This window comes from Mixophyes fleayi, chromosome 4 (genome assembly GCF_038048845.1).
Source record: "Mixophyes fleayi isolate aMixFle1 chromosome 4, aMixFle1.hap1, whole genome shotgun sequence".
NCBI lineage: Eukaryota > Metazoa > Chordata > Amphibia > Anura > Limnodynastidae > Mixophyes > Mixophyes fleayi.
Window position 1 is genome coordinate 21330420 of NC_134405.1, and position 12849 is coordinate 21343268.

Below are 12849 nucleotides of genomic sequence, written 5' to 3' on the forward strand. Positions count from 1 at the left end.
GATGGAGGGGGGACGGGACTGCCATGTACATCTATAGGAAGGGAGAGGGTTGGACTGCCATGCATATCTATAGGGAGGGAGAGGGGGAGGACTGCCATGTATATCTATAGGGATGGAGAGGGTTGGACTGCCATGCATATCTATAGGGAGGGAGAGGGTTGGACTGCCATGTATATCTATAGGGAGGGAGAGAGTTGGACTGCCATGCATCATATGTATAGGGAGGGAGAGGGGGGACTGCCATGCATATCTATAGGGTGGGAGAGGGGGGACTGCCATGCATATCTATAGGGTGGGAGAGGGGGGACTGTCATACAAATCTATAGGGTGGGGGGGCTGCTATGAACATCTATAGGGAGGGAGAGAGGTTGATATGTGTGATGGAGGGCAGAGGAGGGGGGCTGATATATGTGACTGGGGGAGTTTTGATGTGACAGGGGGGGATAGCTACAGAGTGGAGGTAAGGAAAATCGCTGCAGGAGGGATGGATGCAGGGTGGGAGGTAAGGAAAATGGCTACAGGGGGGTTAAAGAAAATGGCTGCAGCAGGGGTTAAGGAAAATGGATGCAGGGGGGGATAAAGGAAAATGGCTGCAGTTGGGATTTAAAAAATAGCGCAGCTTTGGGGGGCATAATCTCATAATTGTGTGGCGGTTACATGGATGCTCTCTGTGGTCTCAGCAATCACTAGAATACTAAATATTAGTGAGATGGGGCTGCTAGAGGTCTGTATTTGATTAACCACAAATATTCAGATATTGCTTATATATGCCTGTACAATGGGGTACATTTAACTGGCCATAATGGAGTGTTTTGTTTTAACTAAAGGGCCTAATGATTCAGGGTTTGTTAACATTTTGCATTATAATAAATATTTGCATTTTCAAAACAGGACACCAACTTTCCAGAAGCCAGCGAGAGGATAACAAAGTTGCAAGAGAGAAGACCAAGAACAGGTAATAGACAATGGCACAATCTGTCTAAATTTGAATGCTGGAGAATAACCTGAAAATTCTTATTCAGGAGTGTTCCTATAGACTTATATATTCGGGGGGGGGGGGGGGGGCGCTGAGGCCATATTAACCTAGGGCAGCCAGAACCCATAATCAGGCCCTGGTCGTCTGTGACGCCAAGGGCCAAAATTGTCACACAAAGGTTCAAATAGAGGTCATTGAATGTCTTCGCTTGCCCCTCTGTCCATCACATTTCTTCTCTGTTAATAACGGACATGAGAAAATAAAACAACGTTTAACCCTAAGTTGTGGGAGATTGTCCTTGTGTGTTAAGGTACAGGAAAGAGCTGTACTGTTCAAGACTTTACCAAATGTTTTTAATGACTGGACAACGATGAGGGTTGGGGCATTAAAGAGACCAATGGAACATTTTGAAGGAAAGTCCAGAATTGCTCCAGGGAACATTAACATTGGTAATATTGTAACATTGTTTTCTGGTCTGTACATGTATAAAATGCAAATTAAATATATAGTAATACTGTACAATGTAAACCAGGTTTTTTTTAAATATATATGTCCACCTACATTCAGTTTTTTAATAATAAGCCACATCCCATGACCAGAGCACTGATTGGTCAGTTAGAATTTGAAAATTCTGATGCTATTGGTAGCAAGAAAACAACTGTTAAATGCAATTGCAGCAATCTGGGGTACTGGTATCTGAAACATGTGAGCAGGGTTAGTTACTATTAACATGTCTTATTCCTTTTACATATACACCAGATTTCGTTCCATGGTTATATCTGGCATTTTCACTTCCCATCTCTTTCAAATTTCATAACACTTTTATCTTTCTCCATCCATCCAATATGTTTTGGTTTGTATTCCTTTCATTTGCATTGGAGTGAAACACAAAAAGCAGATTATTCCCCACATAAATCCTTAAATGGACCGGACAAAATTATTGGCACCTTTTAGAAGTAGTTTGGAATAATTCGATTTCAAGCATATATTTGTCCTTAACTGTTGAACTGCACTTACCTTTGGTGAGTAGCAGGTGCCTGCAATATAAGACCTTAAATACATAAAATGACTCCTTCTTTTGTTTTGTGTCACTGTGTTTACTACAATGCAGATCAAGAAAAGAAAAGAAGCCAGAGAATTGTCTGAGGAGGACAGAGAGAAGATTGTAGCTGAGAATGGAAAATCTCAAGGAAATCAATCTGCATAGACCTTTATGCTCTGTTTCCACCTTATATGATGTTATTCGGAAGTTTAAGTATATGGTGTCAAAAATTTTGTCAATTTCTTTTATTTTTCTGATTTAAAAGGATAAACAGTATTCAATTCAGAATCAAAAGCTTTTCTAATATTAACAGAGAAAGAATTGTGAAGACCAAATACTATTTTTTAATTTCAACTTATGTTTAGAGGAAATTGTGAGTTATTTGTAAAAAATGCAAGTGTGCCAATATATTTGGCCACAACTGGACTCCAACCACGTCCAGTCAACCTTCAAACAGACCACCCAATGCTACACGTCAACAACGGAACTGTTATTGTATTTAGGATTCATAGACACCAGATAAGTGAAATATGTATAAACCGACATCTGAACGATTATATATAATATCAACATAAATTGTGATTAGTTTAAAAATGTGAATTCTGATTTTGTCAGGCATCCTGTCCCAATATGTTAGAAAGTCTGTAATAAAGTCTGTATCCAGAACCCTATAGTTTCCAAAGAATGCCTCTATTATTTAGTATTATTTTACAAGTTATTAGTTAGTCTGTTTATTGCTTTGTATATCTGCAGGACATTGAATAAATCAAATTACAATTGACAAATACTGATTAAAAGCCACAGGTAGATTGACAAGTGGTTTACATAAGGGGATGCCAGTGAGAGAGGTATATTGTATTGGTATTGTCACCAGAGACAGTCCACAGTTCATTGCCTCTGATTTGCTTACTATTGTCCATCATAGAGAGAGTAAGCTCTGAATGAGCATCAATTCATTGCACAAAGTAGCAGGTTATGAAAGGGACAAATAGGTCGACAGCCGGGACCCAAAGCAGTAGGGGAGCTGACCACCTCTGCCTCATTTGTCCTGTGCAGAACCAGAGCATACTAAAATGAACTGAGACTCTCTCTTGGCAGTCCTGAGCCTACTCAACTCCCAAGTCTGCAGAGATTGGTCTCTATGCTTACAAAGATTATTCTGGATTAACCAGAGATAACATTTAGAAATGGTTGAAATTGAAAGATACCTTGGCACCTAGTATTCTAAAAGGACATGAGAAGGGTAAGGTATTCATTAAAAGCATATTTATTTATATAAACACATTTTTAAACAAATATTCAAGCGCTATATCTCTTTCTTAGACAAAACAGATTTCCAATAATACTGAATATTCAGTGCTTGTCGTTGATTCTTCATAAATCTTCAGTGTTGTATAAGAACATAAAAAGAAAAGAAACAAAAACTAAAAACAAAATAATAGTGCAACTCTGTATGCACACAGAAATTTTCAAATTAAGCACAATACAGATAGGTAGAATTCTTTTTTTGTGATCCAAGTGTCAATTCAGACTGTGATTCCTCTCTTGTGAATAAAATTACAGAAAGCCAACTTGTGTTTGCGCATCAAACATGTGATCTTTTCAACCGCCATCCAAAGTGTACTCTCCCTATGGATAGCACACTCACAAGATGTCTTGTGAGTGTGTTATCTCTCTTGGGATTTTCATATAGAATGAACTTTAAGGAATTTCTCAATAGTGGTCTTAAGATGGAGACATACTCATAAATGTCTCATTCCAACATCACGTTAGCAATGTGAGAAAAGAGAAAAAAATTCTAGTACAGTATGTTTTTCAAATCCAGTAAAAAGATTTTATTTGAACACTAGACAAAAACACTTGCTAAGATGTGGTGCAAAAAATAAAAAAATAGAACAGAGGGGTACAGGTACTCCTACCTGATAAGTAGAGAAAGCAAGCATGTACAGAAGTTGATATTGCCCGGGATATAATAGAGCAAGGCTCTCATCTAGATGTTCCTTTCAGGGTGGAACACATTCAGGCTACACACTCCAACGCGTTTCGACCCTAAAGGACAGTCTTTTTCAAGGTAGGTGTACACTCAGTGTGTCCAGGCATATATTTATAGTCAAAAACACCAGTCACATGACTTCCAGTTATAAATGTAATTTAAAAATGGATGTTACAATATAGTTCCAGAGTTTGTATTCAGCCAAGCAACATAAAATCTAGATTTAATTAATATTTAATATAAAAACATAAATATATGTTAACAAAGAAATGTTAAAATTAACAACAAAATCACTGTACAATATACATTTCCGAAAGCCATCCTTATCCCAATTTAAATGAACCACAAGAATAATCCAAAAATGCACATTACCATCTATATATTGGAAAACAAATATGTTCTTAATACTGGATATACGTTCCTCCTGGTCATTTGTTTAAATTCCAAACCTCTATTTCAGATGAGCGCTTTAGCCTCTCAGGCCTCCCCACATGCCCGTCAAGCCTCCACACATGTTCCACAGACCTTCCCACATGCTCCACACACCTCCCTCATGCCCATTTCATAGCCTTCAGATCTCCTCACATGAAAAAAACACAGATGCAGCGCTACAATGGTGGTATAATAATAAAATAGTCCCGAGTACACATAATCAGGGATGGTAACTCACAAATTATAAAAATTATTTTTAATTCAAATTGAACACATAAACAAAAAAGTACCACATGCACATATACAATGTAAAATTAAAATAAACAATCATAAACATCAAGCATATATCCTGATAAATAAAAAATTGAAACAAAGTAAGGGAAAATAGAGAAACTCCAATATCCTTAATTTAAATAAATGTGGGCCCACGATTGTTAAAAATCCATAAAAGGAGTAAGTAGTATAGTCCTTGTTACATTAGATGATGGACAAGCAATTCTGGTTGTTATATCAGATTAATTGGATATATACTTGAAAAAATCTTAATCCTGACAAGATTAAAGACAGACTTCACAAAATGATTTTTCATGTCTCTGTATCAGAAGATGCCAGTTAAGTTGTTCAGTTAACAACTGTGAACTTGGATTGCAAGAGATAATAGTCCAATAGTACCGCCAATAATCCTGAGCACATAAACACTTCATACTATTGATTTATTATTCCAAAGAATAAACAACTAAGGCCACTAGGAGGAGCCAGCTGACAGCTTTTGCCTAACCACTGGTGAGTTCACTCGGGCCCTGATATCAGATGACTCGGTAGTGAATAATAGATGAAGTTTTCCAATATACTGGCGTTGAACTCTCCGCAATAGGACTCTGTTTACAGGCTGAATAAATGGTGACCCATGTTGCACTATTAATTGTTAAAATGATCATACCAGTATACCAATAATGATACTGCTATATCCATTGAAAACAATCCACAAATATTCAATAATCAATGCTTTTTTTATTTCAAGTGCTGTTTTGTTTAAAGTGTGGAGTTAGATCCAGTAAGGAGTTGAATCCAGGAAGGGGTTTAATCTGGTAAGTGGCTAGCGAAGGTTAGTACTCTCGAGTTCACTGTAGGCTATAAGAAGTTAGGTTAGCCATAATAAGATGAGTGGTAGCAGGCTTGATGATCTCACTCAATGCATATCTTGTCATATGTATGCACACTTGGAGCAAGCGTTCCAAGGTTTATACCTCTGTGAGAAATGTGAGCAATTGGTCTCTTTGGAAGCCCAGGTAACTGATCTAAAGCAGACCATTGCAACATTGAGAGACATTGACAACCTGGAGCAGAGTTTACAGCTCACCGTTGATGCGTTAGCTGAGCAGGGTGGAGCAGAGACAGAGGAGGATGCACAGGTAGGCAGCTGGGTAACAGTTACTAGGGGTAGCAGAGGAAGGAAGAGGCAGGCCAGTTCTGAGCTAAGCAATCCCAGCAGATTTGCCAGATTGGATGAAGATACTGTGGAAGGCAGTTCAGAATTGGTAGAGTTGGATGAGACTGCTTCCTCTAGCAACCAGGGGAATGGTCTCTCCAGCATAGAGGGGACCAAAGTTACTCAGGGACCCAGTCAGATTGTGGTGGTAGGGGATTCAATTATTAGGAAGGTAGATAGGGCAATCTGTTACCGGAACCGTGCATGCCGAACAGTGTGTTGTCTCCCGGGTGCTCAGGCTCAGCATATTGCGGATCGGGTGGACAGATTGTTGGGAGGGGCTGGGAATGACCCAGCGGTTTTGGTGCATGTTGGCACCAATGACCGAGTTAGAGGAAGAAGGGGTGTCCTAAAGAATGATTTCAGGGACATAGGTCGCAAACTTAAGGCAAGGACATCCAAGGTAGTATTTTCGGAAATACTACCTGTGCCACGCGCTAGTCCAGGGAGGCAGCGGGAGATTAGGGAGGTAAATGTGTGGCTAAAAGATTGGTGTAGGAAGGAGGGTTTTGGATTCTTAGAGCACTGTGCTGATTTTTTGGTCAGTTGCCATCTTTATTGTCGTGATGGATTGCACCTGAATGAGGAGAGGGCAGCAGTGCTAGGGGAGAGGATGGTTAGAAGGTTGGAGGAGATTTTAAACTAGGCTCCGGGGGGGAGGGGCAAGCAAGTATTTATGGGATAGACATTGAAAGTAGTAAGGAGGAATTTACCAAGAGTCAAGGGGGTGGAGAGGGGGGAAAGGGAAGCATAGCCGATAAGGAGAGGCCCTTTTTAAAGCAAAAAGAAATACCTGAGGGAGGCAATAGACTTAAGTGTATGCTTGCAAATGCAAGAAGCCTGACAGGTAAAATGGGGGAGTTAGAACTAATAGCATAGAATCAGCAGTATGATATTATAGGTATTACAGAGACCTGGTGGGATGATACACATGACTGGGCAGTCAACTTGGAAGGCTATTCGCTCTTCAGGAGGGATAGGGTAAATAAAAGGGGAGGAGGATATGTCTTTTTATTAAGCCAGAATTAAAACCAAGTGTTCACGAAGTTATATACGAGAATATTGGTGATAATATAGAGGCATTGTGGGTGGAAATATCGAGCGGAGAAAAAAGTTCAGAGAAAAAAGTTCAGAGAAGTTGCTGATAGGGATATGCTATAAACCGCAAAAGGATTAAAAAAGATAATATAGGACCCCTAAGAAGTGAGATGGGTGAATTGATAAATGATACTAAGGAAAAAGCAGAGGTATTAAACACTTTCTTTTCTTCAGTATTTACCAGAGAGGAACAAATGGCAGAAGTAATACATAAAAATGGAAATGAAACCATGCCATTAATTAATACTTGGTTGTCAGAGGAAGAAGTCCAAAGGCGACTGAAGAATATTAAGATAAATAAAGCTCCAGGTCCAGATGGCATACACCCAAGGGTCCTTAAGGAGGTAAACTCGAAAATAGTTGGACCGCTATTCTTAATTTTCAGAGATTCAATCTCATCAGGCTCAGTACCAAGAGATTGGCGAAAAGCAGATGTGGTGCCATTGTTTAAAAAGGGGACGAGATCACAACCAGAGAATTATAGACCTGTAAGCCTGACATCAATAGTGGGGAAACTACTGGAAGGTATTTTAAGGGACAGTATTCAGGATTACATGGTACGCAATAAAATTATTAGTGGGAATCAACATGGATTTGTGAGGGATAGGTCATGTCAAACTAATCTAATTAGTTTCTACGAGGAAGTTAGTGGGAACTTAGACCAGGGCAGGACAGTAGATGTGGTCTACTTAGATTTTGCAAAGGCCTTTGATACAGTGCCACACAAGAGGTTGGTTTACAAAATAAGGGAACTGGGTCTAGGAATCAAAATTTGTACTTGGATCGAAAACTGGTTAGAGAATAGGGAACAGAGAGTTGTGATAAATGGAACATTTTCTAATTGGTCAAAAGTCTTAAGTGGAGTACCTCAAGGTTCCGTGCTGGGGCCACTTCTTTTTAATATATTTATTAATGACCTTGGTGATGGTTTAGAGAGTAAAGTTTCTATTTTTGCAGATGACACTAAACTCTGTAAGGTAATAAAATCAGAGCAAGATGTAGCTTCACTACAGAGGGACTTAAATAAACTGGAGGATTGGGCGGCCAAATGGAATATGAGGTTTAACACAGATAAATGTAAGGTTATGCATTCAGGGATCAAAATCAAGAACGCAATCTATAAATTAAATGGAATTCATTTAGGAGAATCTATAATGGAAAAGGATTTGGGAGTGCTCGTAGACAGACTTAGCAATAGTGCTCAAAGTCAAGCAGCAGCTGCAAGGGCAAACAAAGTATTGGCATGCATAAAAAGGGGCATAGATGCAAGGGAAGACAGTGTAATTTTGCCACTGTATAAATCGTTGGTAAGACCTCATCTTGAATATGCAGTACAGTTCTGGGCACCACTCTATAAAAAAGATAATTTGGAACTAGAAAGGGTTCAGAGAAGGGCAACAAAATTGATAAAGGGTATGGAGTAATTAAGTTATGAGGAGAGGTTAGCCAGTTTAGGCATGTTTACTTTAGAAAAGAGGCGTCTAAGGGGAGATATGATTACTATGTACAAATTCATTAGGGGTCAATACAGAGAGCTTTCATGGGAACTTTTTACCCCAAGGACCATACACAGGACACGTGGTCATCCCCTAAGGTTAGAGGAGAGGAAATGTCACAACCAGCAAAGAAAGGGGATCTTTACAGTAAGGGCAGTCAATATATGAAATTCATTGCCAGGGAAGGTTGTGATGGCAGATTCAATAGATATGTTTAAGAAAGGGTTAGACAAATTTTTAGCGGAAAGGTGTATCCAGGGATACGACCGTTAATTAAAATGAAGGATAGTAGTGGATATAAGGTAAAAATAGGACTGCAATATTGAGTCTGGGGGGATTTTCACAATTGAAACAGATTGGCAGTTGCTACTCTGGATTAATTTCAAATATAAGTGCAGGATCGCAGGAGATCCAAAATAGGTTGAACTTGATGGACTGGTGTCTTTTTTCAACCTCATCAACTATGTGTCACGGTTCAAATACAAGTACAGCTCAGGAGCCAGGAATGTAGTGAAAGCACATGAAGTTTATTGCTGAATATACAGGAACATGCAGGAATAAATACCGGGTAGATGGCTGATGAAGGTAAGTGGTAATATGGAGAGATCCAGGCAGCATGAAACCATAAGCACAGCAGAGCAAAGGAACAACAGGATGGGACAACAGGTCAGCAGAATGAATGTTGAGATCCTAATGCAGTATAATCACAGGAACAAGGCAGGAGGAAGAAACACAGGGTGTAACAACAATAACCAGCCCTGTGTGCTGGGAGTGACAGGTATATATAGGGGGAATAAGACACACCCAGGTGCATGAGATAATTAGTGAACAGAAAGGTTAACTCCTCAAGCACAAGAATAAAGCACAATAGCAGCACCTCTGGTGAATGGAGGTACTGCTGTTAACACATAGAATTAACAAAAATAGCAAAGTCTGATAGTCCAGGTTAGGAGCTGCCAGGCAAAGCAGTATGCTGCAGGCAGATCGTGACACTATGTTACTATGTTACTATGTAAATGCATATAAAAAGAGACCCACATCAAAATGCTAATCATAATAGGATATAAAATCCTCCTATGAAATAGACATTGAGCATAAAAAGCCCTAAACAGTAAATCTAAAAAATATTTTTTAGTTATAATGCCTCATTTAGGCCATCTGAATGAATAGTATTGAGTTGGTGCATCCAATAAACCTCTTTCAGTCACCATAACCTGTTCCACCCCAATCACAGATAAACAAGTGGGGACTCCATTATATACCTCCGCAAAGTGTCTAGAGACATTATGAAGTTGAAATTTGTTCAAAATATTTTTTGTGTGTTCGTTGACCCTTCTTTTTAGGGGTCTAATAGTAATGTAATGTATTGGCAAGGGCAACTACAGTGCAATAAATATATGACATACTCCGTATTACAAATAATAAAATCTGTTGATTTAAGCCCATTTTATGATGCCAATTTGCATTTACTCCAGAATGTCATGAAGAGTGATCAGATGAATTGCAAATAATTTCAAAGTCCCGCTTTGCCATTACAATGAACTGTACCCCCAATAACAACATTTACACTGCATTTCAGCCCTGCCACAAAAGGACCAGCTGACATCAGGTCAGTGATTCTCTTGTTAACACAGCTTAGAGTGTTGACAAGAACAAGGCTGGAGATCACTCTGTCCTGCTGATCGAGGTAGAACAACTGACTGGAAGCTTCAAAAGGAGGGTGGTGCTTGAAATCATTGTTCTTTCTCTGTTAACCATGGTTACCTGCAAGGAAACACGTGCAGTCATCACTGCTTTGCACAAAAAGGGCTTCACAGTCAAGGATATTGCTGCTAGTAAAATTGCAATAAAATCATCCATTTATCGGATTATCAAGAACTTCAAGGACAGAGGTTCAATAGTTGTGAGAAGGCTTCAGGGTGCCCAAGAAAATCCAGCAAGCACCAGGACATTTCCTAAAGTTGATTCAGCTGCTGGTTAAGGGCTCTACCAGTTCAAAGCTTGCTCAGGAATGGCAGCAGGCAGATAACGGTGCATCTACACGAACAGTGAGGCAAAGACTTTTAGAGGATGGCCTGGTGTCGAGAAGGCCAGCAAAGACACCACTTCTCTCCATGAAAAATATTAGGGACAGACTGATATTCTGCAAAAGGTACAGGAATTGGACTGCTGAGGGACTGGGGTAAAGTAATTTTCTCTTTCAGATTGTTTGGGGCATCTGGAAAAACACTTGGCCGTAGAAGGAAAGGTGAGCACTACCATCAGTCCTGTGTCCTGCCAACAGTGAGACCGTTCATGTGTGGGGTTGCTTCTCAGCCAAGGGAACGGGCACACTCAAAATATTTTCCTAAGAACACAGCCATGAATTAAGAATGGTACCAAAGCATCCTCCAAGTGCAACTTCTCCTAACCATACAAGAACAGTTTGGTGACAATCAATGCCTTTTCCAGCCTGATAGAGAACCTTGCAATAAAGAAAAATGATAACTACGTGGCTTGGGTATCAAAATATAAAAAAATTGGGGTTTATGGCCAGGAAACTCCCCAGACCTTTATCCCATTGAGAACTTGTGGTCAATCCTCAAGAGGCGAGTGGACAAACAAAAACCCACAAATTCTGACAAACTCCAAGCATTGATTAGGCAAGAATGGATTGCCATCAGTCAGGATGTGGCCCAGAAGTTGATTGACAGCATGACAGGGCAGAGATCTTCAAAAAGAAGGGTCAACACTGCAAATATTGACTCTTTGCATAAACTTAATGTAATTGTCAATAAAAGCCTTTGACACTTATGAAATGCTTGTAATTTGACTTCAGTATACCATAGCAACATCTGACAAAAAGGTCTAAAACCACTGAAGCAGCAAACTGTGTGAACAATAATATTTGTGTCATTTGCAAAACTTTTGGCCATGACTGTATATAATAGAAGACGTTTATTTGTTTCTTTGTGTGTTTGTTTGATTGTTGGCGAATATCTTCGACACCCCTGTACCAATTGGGATGAAAACAATGCGATGGTCCAGTTGGATCCTGATGCTACACAGGCAGACTGTGCGGTCCGTGCATGAGCTGTCACATCGCATAGTACTCATTGTTGCTGAGTCATTTATTCACAGAATATTTTACTACAAGCTGTAGTACAATATTCTATGAATGAATGATGCAGGTGTAGTGAGTAGTATGCGATGTGACAGCCCATGCACGGACCGCACAGGCTGTCTGCATCACTTTATCACCGGACCACCAGGTGGCCCAAAATACAATTTAATTATACTGCCCAGCCCGTTCCTGCTTCCACAATGGAATCTGGAAGCTGCTTTAATAAAACAGCCGAAGATGTCCGAAACGGAGCTGCTGCACGTATGCATGTGTGGCAACTCCATTATGGCTATCTTTGGCTGCTTTAGTGAAGCAGCTGCGAAGCTCATTACAGATGCGACTGTGTCAAGGTCTGTGTTATTTAAAGGTACGTTTTTAAGCCCTATCTCTTGCACCAGCTACAAGACAAGTGTAAGTGCCGACTGGTAGTATGCATTAAGAACATCCTATATTTAAAGTAAAAAAAAATTAATTAAATAATAATTTTTTAAAAAACATTTTTAATACTTATATAGTATTATGAGTTGGTCTTTTATTTTTATTTTTTGCATGTGTTCTGATGGGACTTATATTGCGCATATGCATGTGTATCCACAGTCTGATTTGTCTGTTAACATACTTCAAGTAATGTTCATGCAGAGCATACTTACACCCAGTTTCAAATCAAAACGTATATTGAGATCTGCTTGGCTTTGAATACAGGGAGGCGTATGCTCAAGTTATGTGCTCCTTTTAAAAATGCATCTTGCGCGCAGATTGCATTTGAAGATGAGTCAGGTTCTGTCTGTGTCACTAAACAGTGCAGAACTGGGGGATATTTATTAAACAAAAAAGATGCGCAAACAAACAATGCAAACATAATTTAAACTATAATTAAATGAATTTACCGAAGAGTTGTAAAATAGACCTTATTGTATTTAATACTGTACAGAAACAACTGGAAGTTATGTTATACATTCCTTCTTTTCCATAAGAAAAGAAGGAACTCATTCCAGATGCTTATTCGGTGTTCTAGAAATTGAGATCGAAACTTTCTATTTGTTTTTAAAAGTTGTGTTGGTGTCAGATTGCATTGTCATGGCTGCACAGGTAAGTACTGTGCTGCATTGTACACAGCTACAGTAGGTGCAGACCACTCTGCAGAGGCATAGTGACAATACACACAGGTTAAAATTAGTCTACTCTACAGGAAGGTGTGAAGGAAACATTCTTAATGCTAC